Here is a 13,683-nt window from a genome sequence, read left to right as displayed (position 1 = left end):
ATCATGAGCTATCTTTATTTTTTTTTATATAAATTTATTTATTTTTGGCTGTGTTGGGTCTTCGTTTCTGTGCGAGGGCTTTCTCTAGTTGTGGCAAGCGGGGGCCAGTCTTCATCGCGGTGCACGGGCCTCTGACTATCGCAGCCTCTGTTCTTGAGGAGCACAGGCTCCAGATGCGCAGGCTCAGTAGTTGTGGCTCATGGGCCTAGTTGCTCCGTGGCATGTGGGATCTTCCCAGAGCAAGGCTCGAACCCATGTCCCCAGCATTAGCAGGCAGATTCTCAACCACTGCGCCACCAGGGAAGCCCCAAGCTATCTTTATTTTTAACCTAAGTCTTTATATTTAAAGTGGGTTTCTTGCAGACAACATATATTTCAGTGTTGTTTTTATAGCCATTCTGAAAATCTCTGTCATTTCATTGGTATATTTAGATCATTTATATTTAAAATGATTACTTTACTAGCTTTGTCTTTTAACCTTTATACTTGCTTTTAAGTGATTGATCTACTACCTTTACTATATATTTGCCTTTCCAGTGAGGCTTTTTCTTTCTTATGTTTTCTTATTATTACTTATTGCCTCTAATTATTAATTATTGCCTTTAATTATTGCCTTTCTTATTATTAATTATTGCCTTTCTTATTATTAATTATTGCTAAAAATTATTCTTTTTAGCTTAGAGAAATCCTTTAAACTTTTCTTGTAAGGATGGTTTATTGGTGACGAACTCTTTTAGCTTTTGCTTATCTGGAAACCTCATAATCTCTTTCAATTCTGAATGACAACATTGCTGGGTAGAGAATTCTTCATTGGAAATTTTTTCCTTTCAGCACCTTGGATATATATATCATGTTACACTTTCTGATCTGTAAAGTTTCTGCTGAAAAATCTGGTGATTGTCTTATGGGGTTTCCCTTGTACATAATAGTTGGGTTTGTTTTTTTTTTTTTTTGCTGCTTTTATAATTCTCTCTTTACCCCTAACTTTTACCATTTTAATTATAATGTGTCTTGTTGTATTTCTCTTTAGGTTCATCTTTTGGAACTCTCTGGGCTTTCTGAGCCTGGATGTCTGTTTCCGTCTCCAGATTAGGGAAGTTTTCAGCCATTATTTCCTCAAATAATTTTTCTGTCCCTTTCTCTCTCTCTTGTCCTTCTGGGAAGCTAATAATATGAATGTTATTCTGCTTGATATTGTCCCAGAGTTCCCGTACAGTATCTTCACTTTTTAAAATTCTTTTTACATTTTGTGGCTCTGTCTGGGTAATTTTCATTGCTCTTGTAAGGTCGGATCTTAACAAACGGCACCGTGAAACAGAGGAAAGCTTCAAGTGAGCTTTATTAGGAAGCGCTCCCGGGTGAGGTTCACTGGTCCGAGAGAAAGGGGCCAGAGAAGTCGCGTCCGGTACTGGATGAGGGGGATTTTTATTGGGGTAAAAGCAGAAGGCGGCTTGCAAGGGGAGGGGGTGGTTTGCTATACAGGGTAATTCCTTATTTGGTGAGGATACAGCAGGGCCAGGTGTTGTTGGTTGGTCTGTTGTGGGGCGTAAGCCCATTTTCCCTTCCCGTCAGCCCCATTGTTTTCTGGGCAGGAAGTTAGAGTTTCTTGTTGATTCCCAGAACAGGTGAGGTCGTTATGTCCCAATGCCTCTCCTACCTCATACTGGTCGATGTTTTCTCTTACCCCCCGGGCCTCCTTTCACCCGGGCCTACGGACCTTACAGCTCTGTCTTCTAGCTTGCTGATTTGTTCTTTTACTTCATTCAGTCTGCTGTTGAATTCCTAAAGTGTATTTTTCACTTCAGTTATAACTTCTGTTCTATATTTTATTATAGTTTCTATCTCTATGTTGAAGCTCACTGTGTTCATCCATTCTTCACCTAAGTTCAGTGAGCAACCTTATGACCATTACTTTGAACTCTTTATCAAGTAGGTTGCTTATCTCCATTTCATTAAGATCTTTTTCTGGGGGGTTGTCTTGTTCTTTAGTTTAGTTTGGGATTTGTCTGTCACCTCATTTTTCCTAACTCTCTATTTATATGTATTAGGTGAAACAGGCTACCTCTCTCAGTCTTGAAGGAGTGTCCTTATGTAGGATATTATCTGTGGGGCCTGGAAGTGAAGTCTCTCTTGGCCACCAGAGTCAGGCACTAAAGAGATGTCCCTTGTATGGGCTGTGCATACCTGCCAGCTATAGCAGGGCTGCAGCTTCTGTGTAGGGTGGGTGAGGCACACAGTGCTTGCCTGGCCTAGTTGTGGTGTGGCTGCTACATGGGGTGAATACGGGTTTGGGGCACTCACCCAGCTGGGTTGTGGCATGGGGTGGGCAGAGCACGTGCACTGGTGCTAGCAGGTTAGAGAGAGGGCACCAAAAATGGCACTTGCCAGTTCTGTCATGAGCTAGTTAGGATGAGATTACAAAAATGGCACCCACCAGTGCTTCCATCCCTGGCGAAAGTCCCAGCAGTTTCCTGCTTCTCCAGCAGCAGCTTTAAATCTGTAAGTAGACTTCCTTTCCTTATGTTCTAGGCATTTTCAAACTGTTGCTTTTGTGCTGGATATCAGTGCAAATGGAACAGTTCATGAGCCCTTTAAGAGAGGAGTCTCCATTCCCTACAATGCTATGGTTCTCCTGGACTTAATCCACATTGATTTTCAAAACTGGATATTTTGGGTGCTTGTCTTCTGGATTCAAGGGTCAGGGTGCCTGATGTGGGGCTCGATTCCTTCACTCCTTGAGGGAAAGCTTTATATTTTTGGTGTATCTCTTGATTGTAGGTCACTGCTCCTGGGGTATCATTCAGGGTGAGGCTGTATCTCTGTTTCTCCTACCTGTCTCCATGTGCCTCTTATCCTTTGTTGTAGACACACTGTTCATCTACTTTTCAGGTCCTTTTCAGAGGAAAATCATTCCATATGTAGCTGTATATTTGTTGTGTCCATGGGAGCAGCTGAGTTCAAACCCAAAATATTTTATTTTATCTACATTTATCTCATTTCTGAGTTCATGATCTAATGACCTATATCATTTTACTTCCCAGAATGAACAGTAAGAAGTTAGTCTATATTTCTGTCTTTTTAGCCCCTTCTGTCTATGAAATGATTTCCATGGATTACATCATTTTTCTTAGGTTATCTATTGTTTACCTCCTTTAAATAAACTTATACTACTTATATAATTTTCTGTTTCAGTAATATATTTTATATTCTGTATATGAAATTTGAAGGAATCAGTCTTACACACTTCTATCTCCTTCTTTTCCCAGTTATCATTTCCATCATTTCCAGTTCTAAAATTCTTCTCCCCAAACCTCTTCTCTATAACTCCTACTGTGTTTTAGCCAGCTTGTTTTCTTTTCATTACTTCTCTGACGGATTTGATTTTTTGTGATTCTTTTTATTTCTTTCCTGAGCTCTGAAAGATTATGTTTCATCTCACTCTGTTGTTTCACTATGTTTTTTTCTGAGTTTTTGTAATTCTTCTTTGAGCTCTTTGATTACTCTACTTGGCTATATTGAATTTATGGCAATATGCTTGGCCTACATTTTTATCTGCTTGGTGGCAATATTTTTTCTAGTTATTGTTTTTGGTCTGCCTTTTGCTTTTTCTGTTCCTTCCTTCTTAAAAAGTATTTTTAAATGATTTTGTCTGTGCTGTATCCTTTTAAAATTATTATAATTCACTTTTTAATCACATTTGAGTCAGCTATTTGCACTAAGCCTATGTGGGAATGTGTGTGGGCAATAGTATAAGTGGCAGAGATTAATTTGTATATGAGTTGTTTAGGCTTTATTTGCCCTCCTGTTCCCATATAATCTATTGTCTTTTCAGTTGCCCAAAATGACTGGAATTAAGACTCTCCTTAGACTCACCTGCAGAATATTTTCTGTAAAGATGGCATGCCTGTGTCATCTCATTCTGTAGTACCAAATCTAATCTTGGGAAAGTCCAGTTCCCAGTCCATTTGTTTTGTTCCTATTGCTCTAAATAATGTACATCAGTCAGTATCTCAGCAGGCTGGGTAGAGGAGAATGAACTATCAAAGGGAACTGAGATGGCCAGTCACAGCAAAGTAGAAGGAAACCCTGGAGGATCTGTCGTCACAGAACTCAAGGAAGAAAGTATTTTAAAAAGGAGAGAGAGGCCAATTATGTGAAATGCTCTTAGGAAGTCCTGTAAAATGAAGAATTAAAACTTTCTTTGAGTCACAAAGATTATTTGCATTATTAAAATGTGTTTTCATTGGTGGTATAATAGAAGCCATACTGAAATGGGTGAAGAGTCAATAGAGAGTAGAGATACTAAAGGCAGAGAGCTCTTTACAAGAGTTAGGGGAGAAAAGAGACAGAAGAATAGGTTAGGAGAATGTAGGATCCAGGGACACTTTATCTTTCTTAATTTTTAAGGGAATGATTAAAGCATGTTTAAATAGTAAAGGGTAGGGTCTAAGAGAGAGATAGCAGAGAGGCCAGGGAAGATAACCTCTAGCCGTGGAGTTATAAGAAGGTGGCAGGTAAGGCCCTTTTTAGGAGGAGGGATATTTCCTCCATTTTCAAAGTAGAAAAAGAGGTGAATCCAGGTGTCTATGTGAGTAGGTCTGTGTATTTGGTGATGAGAGCTGTGAAAACTTCCTTATCATGTTTCTAATTTATTAGCAAAATCAGAGAGAGTGTCATCCATTGAAATTCCAGAGGATAAGGAAGGATCAAAATTTAAGGAGAAAGCAGAAGACTTGAAATGATTATTGTGGAGAGTAGGAAAGCTAGTCAGGCAGTCCTAAGGGCCTTGCTGGGTTGGGAAACCATAAATGTGCCCCACTGTGTTATTTTTCTCCAGCAATTTGGAACCATCTAAAAAAGAAAGATTAAAGGTAATGACCCTGGCATCTCAAGCCTGGCCGAAAGAGTTTCTGTGTTGTCTCTCTCCAACGTACTTTAATACTAGACCAAAGAGAAGCTAGTTTGACCTCTGTAGAACAAACTCCCTTTGTTGCTTAACTGAGGAAAATCATGTGGTAGATTCGCCATGTAAGGTATTTCTATTCTCTTAAATAAAAGCTCCCCTTGGAACAGTGATTGGTAAGGCCAACAGGTGGATTCCAAAGTAAGAAATCAAAATCCGCCTTTCATTGATTTTTCAGTCATTTGCCTCAATTCTCTACTTCAAGTTCAATTTGGAGTGCTTTTTACATACTAACATTGTGTCTAGCTGCATGATAGTCACGATAGATAAAGAAACATGAAGCATAGACTGTTCTTCAAGGAATTCATGATGTTCTGAGAGTTTACTTTTAAGAGACTATTATTTCTTAACATTCACATCAAAACTTTGAAAATGTGTTAACTCTTCAAATATTAAATTTACATGTATAAATCTAAAACTAAATTATTTCTAGAGCAATACATTTTAAAATATACTGTTTCTGTAACACATTTGACTTAGAACTTTCTGGCTTTGTTAGTATTCTGGTAACATTTCTCCTTTAAAAGAGTAACAAACTACATTTATAGAGTTGAAGACATTATTATATGGATATATTTTTTAAAATTAGAGACAGTTCAAATTTTCCCAAATTCTATTTTTTTAATCTGTACCAGAATTTGAACTGCTTAATTTTCCCTTACTTCTCATACAATGCTGAGGAATGTCACAAGTGTTAAAAAGAATTTAAAATAATGTTCTCATGAGGTGATGAATTGTAAGCCACACTTGAGTGTGTTGAAGAGTGAGCAGGAAGTGGTGGAAGAAAAGATAGCAGACAATGATTTCCAGGGGGAAGAAAGTTAACTCCTTTATTGAATCTTAAGTACTGGTGTGCATGAAAAATTTTACTGTGTATATCTAAGCCCAAAATACAGAAAATGAAATGAAACCTGTCATTTTTAGATGCTTTAGGTCACCTATTCAGAATTACTCAAAAAGAGAGATGCTATAAATCTTTTTGTGCAAGAATTGCTTTTGTAAAAAGCACGTGTGGGTAGCTTTCATTTAAGACTAAAATATTTTGACAGAACAAAACTTCAACTAGAACCACTGTGAGTGATTTAAATACATATATTGAGATATAAAATGGCACTAATCACATATTTCAGCTGTCAAAATCCCTGGCAGAGTAGATTAGTGAAAAAAAGAAGTTATAAAAGAGCAAGAGAAAAAAATCTAAAAGGGAAAAAAAGATGGTTATAAATGCAACAGATTTCCTCTGAACATTCCAATGTTTTCACTAAACAAGTCAAGAAAGGATAATTTAAAATCTCTACAAGAGGATTTAGAAAGTCAAAATAGATGTGAAAAAGATCATACACGTGACAGCTAAAAGAGTGGGGAGAAATCCCTAATAATTTTTATCTAAGGTCTTTTAATCTCGTTGAATTTGAATGAGATTCTAACTTGGAGATGTTAAGAAATCTAAGATCAGACTGGTTTCTCCTATTGATATTCAGCTGGAAGTGTAAGTCATACATAATTTAAATAAAGAATAATAAATCCATTTGAAAGGGCTAGATCAAACTCATAGAGATATGTATTATTCTCCCAGAACTTTACAGACTCCAAAGGCAAGAGGAAGACCCCAGAAGTCATGCAGTTCATTTTCCTGTTCTAAGAGAGCTCCAGAAAGACAACTTTGTTTCTTCTAACTAAATTTGCAGAGAGGCAGTTGGTATACTGCTCGTCCAAATTCCCCCATTAAATTTTGGTTCAATGATTTATTCTCCATTGTCTTCAACATCTTATTTATTCAACAATTAGCAAAAACCTAGCATACGCATCAGGGCCTGTAAGAACCTTGCCTATGGGGAGGAAAAGAAGAAAAAGTGCAATCCTTATGTAAAGACCTATCTGCTGCCTGACAGATCCTCCCAGGGAAAACGCAAGACTGGAGTCTAAAAGAACACGGTGGAGCCGACCTTTCAGGAGACCTTGAAGTACCAGGTGGAGCCTACCCAGCTGGCGACCCGGCAGCTGCGGGTGTCTGTGTGGCACCTGGGCACGCTCGCCCGGAGGGTGTTTCTTGGAGAAGTGATCATCCCTCTGGCCACGTGGGACTTTGAGGACCGCACGACCCAGTCTGCCCATTGGTATCCGCTCCAGGCCAAGGCAGAGAAAGACGAAGACAGTGTTCCCACGAATAACGGAGAACTTGTAGTCCGGGCCAAACTGGTCCTCCCTGCAGGGCCCAGAAAGCTCCAGGAGGCTCAAGAAGGGACGGGAGATCAGCCATCACATAACGGTCAGCTCTGTTTGGTAGTGCTGGGAGCCAAGAATTTACCTGTGCCTTCAGATGGTACCTTAAACTCATTTGTTAAGGGCTGTCTCACTGTGCCAGACCAGCAGAGGTTGAGACTGAAGTCCCCCGTCCTGAAGAAGCAAGCCTGTCCCCAGTGGAAGCACTCCGTCGTTTTCAAAGGGGTCACCCCTTCTCAGCTGAGGCAATCCACCCTAGAATTAACCGTTTGGGACCAGGCCACCTTCGGCGTGAACGACCGCTTGCTGGGAGGCTCCAGGCTTGGTTCCAAGGAAGAGCCAGCGGGCGGCACAGACTCGTGCTCACAATCAAAACTCCAATGGCAGAAAGTGCTTTCCAGCCCCAACCTGTGGACAGACATGACCCTCACCCTGCACTGACCGGAGGCTCCGGGCGCAGTGGGTTTTCAGGTGCCGGGGCCTAATGGTCGGCTGCGGGGCTGGGCGTGCGGGCACGGGGGTGGAGGGTGGCGAAGGGCCCCGGGGGGTGTGAGCTCTCCCCGTCTACAGCCGTCCTGCTGCTGAGATGTTCTTCCACATTCCTCTATGAGTATTTAGACGGAACCATTATCGATGTTACGTTAGTTAGGTCTCAGGTTGGTTATCTGTGCTTTGAGAGATGTGGAAAATGACCCGATTTCAATAAATGTTCAACAGTTAAAAAAAAAAAAGTCAGATACTGTAGTAATCCCTGAAGTAACAAAGGTAAATAAGAGGAGCTCTTTCCTTGGGAAACTGACTGCTAAGTGGAATGAACTGGGTGCCCTGGAGGTATGGGGAAGGGGCTATAAACCAGATGGAGGGGCCTAAGCAGTGTATTTGAACTTAGTCTTGAAGGTGCAGTATAAATTAGCTAGGAGAAAGAGTGAAAGCAGAACATTTCTGGAAGAGAAAAGAACACATGCAAAGATAAGAGGGTGTGAAGAGTGTGATGGCTTCCAGAAGCTCCACATACAGTGGGTAAAGGCTACTGCAGGTAGGAGGTGAGGCTAGAGTAACACTTTCCAAAATATCTTTTGAGGAATATTAATGCTGCTAGAAGCACTGAAAAAAATTCTTTCCAGACTTAGTAGATAGAATCTGATGGGAGTTCCCAATAGAAATTGTGGGTTCCGGAGGCTGTAGGAAGGTTTGGTTGGGAGGGCAGGCAAGGTAGGGAGTACTGGAGGCAGAAAGCTTGGAGCAGTATTGGGATAAAAGTCCAGGAAAGGAAGAAAAAACACAGAGGAGCTTACATCTGGAGCAGTGGCTCAGGAACACGAGGCTGAGGGTGACGTCCGGGGCTTTAGTTTCTATCAGTACTAGATGGAGGCACCACGGAGATATTATCCAAGAGTATATGATGCTTCAAGTCTGTGCTCCAGTCAGGCTTTGTCCACTGAGACTTTCTTGCAAAATATTCAATGTTTTGCCTCCTCAAGTGATGTGGTTACCTACCCACATGCCTGGCTTCCTTTATACCTTCTTTCTGAATTGGATGTCTATAGGTAGGTCACAAACTATAGAAAGTTTCCTCAAGGACAGGTTGGAGTTTCAAGGACTCTTGTTTAGCTCTGTCAGCTCTTTACTCTCCTAATTTCTCTAGCACACCCTGTTCATAATCCAGTTCTTTATTCTCCTGCCAGCCCCTTGAGAATCGTGTAATTCTCAGGCTCACTTCAATTCAGGATGAGCGATGACAACTTTGCTTTCCCTTTTGACAACTCTTTGAAACTACAGTTTCATGCTGTGGTCGTATCCTTGATGGCATCTAGATATAGTCTTTTAGGTTGAATGCTCTGGTAGGATGACCAGTTTGTCCTTGTTTGTCTGTGGCTGAGGGGTTTCTGGGATGCAGGACTTTCTTTGCTAAAACCGGGAAAATCCTGGACAAATGAGGAGAGTTGGTCAGGCTAAGTCACTCTGTCTGTCTTACTCACCACTATCTCCCAGCGTAGTACCTGCCACATGATAGACCTTAAGTATTTCAAATAGATACTAGCTTAATTAATTGAACACTTAGATTTACCAGGTATTTGTATGCATTATATCATTTTATCTTTTTTAAAATAGATCTTTATTGGAGTATAATTGCTTCACAATACTGGTATAATACAATACCAATGTGAATCAGCCATATGCATACATACATCCCCATATCCCCTCCCTCTTGCGTCTCCCTCCCACCCTCCCCATCCCACCCCTCTAGGTGGTCACAAAGCACCGAGCTGATCTCCCTGTGCTATGCTGCTTCTTCCCACTAGCTAACTATCTTACATTCGGTAGTGTATATATGTTGATGCTATCATAAACAAGACAAAAAGACAACCCTCAGAATGGGAGAAAATATTTGCAAATGAAACAACAGACAAAGGATTAATCTCCAAAATATCATTTTATCTTGATGGAGGAGAATCTCTATTTATTTTACATATGAGAAACTTGAAACTCAGGAGGTTATCATCTGCCCAAGGCAACAGAGTTAGTAGGTGGCAGAGTTATGTTTTGAACCCATATCTGTGTGATTTTTAAACTTGTGTTATTTCCAGAATGCAGAGGCGCCTGTGTAACAGTCCACCATCCACCTGCTTAAGGCTTTGCGTTAGTGCTGAGCTTTGGGAGCTGTCAGAAACAGGCTCCCAGGGAATGAGAAATGTTAATGGAGTGCAGCACTTTGTAAACTCCCAATAATAGCTACTACCCTTTTCTCTCCAGGTCCCTTTTCCCCAGGGCAGCTTGTTATCTACAAGAAACATGAATTCGTGAGAAAGAGAAAATTCCAAACTATCAGCATGAGTTAGAAGCCAGACATTTGTAGTTACCTTTATCTTTGTGCACATATCATTAAACGAATTGCTTTAATAACCCTAAGCCTTCATGTACTCTTTGAATAAACAGCTTTTATAACTGAAGTCAAGATGCTGTAAGGATAAAAGGAAATATTTCTCCTCTGTGTTTACTTACAGGTATCTTCACCATGGAATTTGCGCCTTATGTATTTTCTACTGACCATCTCATGACAATAGTTGGCATATGATACCTTCTATTCTGGAACACAGTAACTCTCCAATCACTCTAATTTCTCTTTGTAGTATAGATTTATAATGCACTGTTGAACGTTCTTAATAGAATATTATTGTCAGATTATTTATTATGGCAGCTATTATTTTAGTATAAAAAACAAATGTACTCATAATTGTAACCGGTATTGTGATTAATGAATGCATCATTCTTGCACCGCAGTAACATATTTGCTCTTTGTTAATCAAATTTAAAAGGAAATGGAAGAAGGAGTTATGATATGACACCTACTAAAGATGAAACTGATAATGGATCTCCAGGTCAGTGCTTCTCTTTCCTGTATACGAGCAGTTTCCTTGATATGAATTATTTGTGTAGTCGGGGATCACAGTGAACTGAAATGTACACAGGGTCACACATTCATCATTAATTAAATAATCCAGTGTGAAAAGTTCCCTTTTTTAAAAATAAGCAATGAAAATGAAAATAACTGAGCCATGAACACACAGTCAATGGTTTCCCTAATATGTATGTTTTAAAACTCTTCCAAATTGTCAGTTTTGCTTCCCCAGGGTGTGAAGTGTAGGCAACTCTGCAATTTGTAGATTAGTTGGTTTAGCAGACTAAATTTTTTAAAAAATGTGTCTATACCATAGCTAGAATATTCACTAATAAAAATGAGAGCCTAATGTGGAAAGTAATAATTGATTATCAAAATGCTTTAAGCAATATTTCCATGAGTAATTTGAAGGCCAATAATTTGTAATGTCAAGTCAAAACAAAAATACCTTTGTTGCTGGAAATTGGGCTGTTTCACAGTTTTCATTTTTGAAGGAAGTGAAAATATTCTTATTTCTACCACCAAGTACAAGAAGCTTTGGGCAACTAGTGTGAACACTATGAGTAATAAACCTGGTGTATGATAATCTGAAGACCAATATGGTGGTCATTGCTTTAAAGAGATTCAAACCACTCATTTGGCATACTTATTATGTCTTATTCTCTCTCTGTCTCACTATACCTCTTTTACTTAAAAATTTCTTTTATTTATTTAGTTCTGTTGGGGCTCAAGGCAGGCCACCCACAAATATGCCACAGTGGCATATTGATTATTTTGAATTAAAGTTACTTAAGAAACGGCCAATGCAAGAGGGACACTCTGACCCTTCTTTCTATCTCCCTGAAAGCAGGAAATAAATCTCTCATGTGAAAGGAGGTAGAAGGACACCTTTAATGCCAGAGATAGGGAATTCAGGCCCAGAAGACTGTATAAACAAATCTTATTACTTTAATTTACCACCCAAGCCCAAATTCTGTCTAGATTCTTCACTAATTGAGCATCCAAATCCTAAATTTCTTTGTCCTGTCAATTTCTCTTCTGTTTATTGTTTTTTTATCTAAAAAGTACAAAAGCTGCCTGCTTTGGACACTTCTTAGGTCTCATTCCTTTGAGACCTCCCTGTGAATTAAAATTTGTTTCTTTTTCTCCTGTTAATCTATTTTGTATCAGTTTTATTATTAGTCTAGCCACAAGAACTCAAGACAGGTAGAGGCAGAAATTTCCCCCTCCCCATCAGTTCCTAATTTTCCATCTAATATTTAAGTAACTTGAGTGACAAAAGAAATTTTATCTGACGTCATATTTCTCATAAAGTCCAGCATAATAACTCACATCTCTTTGTCACTTATAAATTTGTATTGATTGCTTGATCTATAATTTTGGAATAACTGTGTTAAGAACATAGAAAGATTGCTATCGAGACAAGCAAAATAAATTGATGTGACATATCTCAAAGTTAAGGGATTAATCAATTATACTTCAAATTTGATAGAAGGAATAATATCCCACTAATTACCAGAATTTAATGATCCATCCTTGCCCTCAATTTATTGCTGCTGCCATGAGCTAGGACAGGGCCTGATTGCGGAATTGGCTGTGGTTGGCTAAACACAGGCTTCTTACTGATGCCCAGTGAGGTTCAGCATTTTGCCATATTTGACAAGCATTATTTCTATTTAAAAGTCTTGTTTAAGTTGTTTTCACAATATTATGATCATTTCAGGAACCTCAGTGCTTTAGAAGAGTTTCTATAACTTTGTTTTTCGATGGGGCCTAACTTAGGTTATTTTCAAAATGTAAACAGATAAATATCAATTAAGTGACATCCGGCACCAGTTTGGGAGTCAGATGACGAATGACTGCTGGGAGGGAGGAGTTCAAAAGAGTAAGCCAAGAAAGGACCGTACTGCTCCCTGTGAAAGTGGGCTTTCTGAATGGCCATAATCACGTGAAAGGTACAAGGAAAGTGTAGAAGTTTCTCTTTTCTTCTATGTGCAGGAAAGAATATAGACGTTCTGCATGCAAGCAGTTTACAAAAGCAAACCAACTTTTTTCCCTAACTAATGTGGACACTGTGTCTGTGGCTGTGACAGAAGTTAAGAGACCCCTGCACATTCAAACGCTGAAGATGGTTGAGCGTAAACTTCTGGAGAGGTTTTTAAGCACAAGTTGTGTAATGTGTGTTAAAAAAAAGAAATGTCTGAGGTCTTTTTAAATTTTTTCCCTTTAAAGTAATTACTAAGAAATACATCCTAGGTCTTTATTTGGGAAAGAAATCTTTCTCTAAAGGAATTACGTTTCATTGCCTAATATCCCTTATATTTACTTGCTTTAATAAAGAGTTATGTTTCAGTACCAAAAGATATATTCCAATCTCTTTTCTTAAATATAAATGGCCAAACTGCCTTTTTAAAAAGCACAGATATGGTATGGTGAGAAAAAATTGTGGGTCCAATGTCTCTGAGTGGTAAATAGCCTAATTTTAAAAGTTGACTCTCCTAAACTAAAAACACAGCATAGAAGCATGTTGTATGACTGAATAGAATTACTAATAATGAATTAGGCCAACCATTGATTTGGGAACAGAAGGGACAATATGGATTTTATTTACTAAGCCTCAGAATCTTTAGAGGCAAACCTCACATCACTGAGCAATGCTGAACCTATCAATTCCTGGCCATGTATTCACCTAGCAACACATACTTTATTACTGAAAAAAATCTGCAAAGAGGTTAATTAAAAAATTTTCTCTCTCTCCACCACACAACTAAAGGAATACTCTAAAAATTCTCTGGCAGAAGCACAAAGTTTTAGGTAAAATTCTAATAGGGTAAATATTAATATTAAGTTCATTAAGGAAGGTGACTGGTTGCATTGCCAGTTCTTAAAAAACAGCTGAAATATAATTTACCTACCATACAATTCACCCATTTAAAGTGTACAATTCAATTATATTTAGTAAATTATATTTAGTAAGTTCACAGAGTTGTGCAACCATTACCACAATCAATATGAGAAAATTTTAATGACCCCAAAAAGAAACCCCATAACATTTAGCAGTCCCTTTCCATTTCTTTCCAACAGCCTCAGCTGTAGG

General features: G+C 38.9%; 1 pseudogene; it reads left to right on the top strand.

Moving 5' to 3' along the window:
* LOC101319743 (synaptotagmin-like protein 3 pseudogene) overlaps window positions 1-7,627 on the top strand; it is a 29,514-nt pseudogene extending 21,887 nt beyond the window's left edge.
* The last annotated feature ends 6,056 nt before the right edge of the window (window positions 7,628-13,683 follow it).

The sequence above is a fragment of the Tursiops truncatus genome, chromosome 7 (genome assembly GCF_011762595.2).
Source record: "Tursiops truncatus isolate mTurTru1 chromosome 7, mTurTru1.mat.Y, whole genome shotgun sequence".
NCBI lineage: Eukaryota > Metazoa > Chordata > Mammalia > Artiodactyla > Delphinidae > Tursiops > Tursiops truncatus.
Note: the sequence above shows the minus strand (reverse complement) of the source record. Positions and strands in the feature narration are given on the sequence as shown.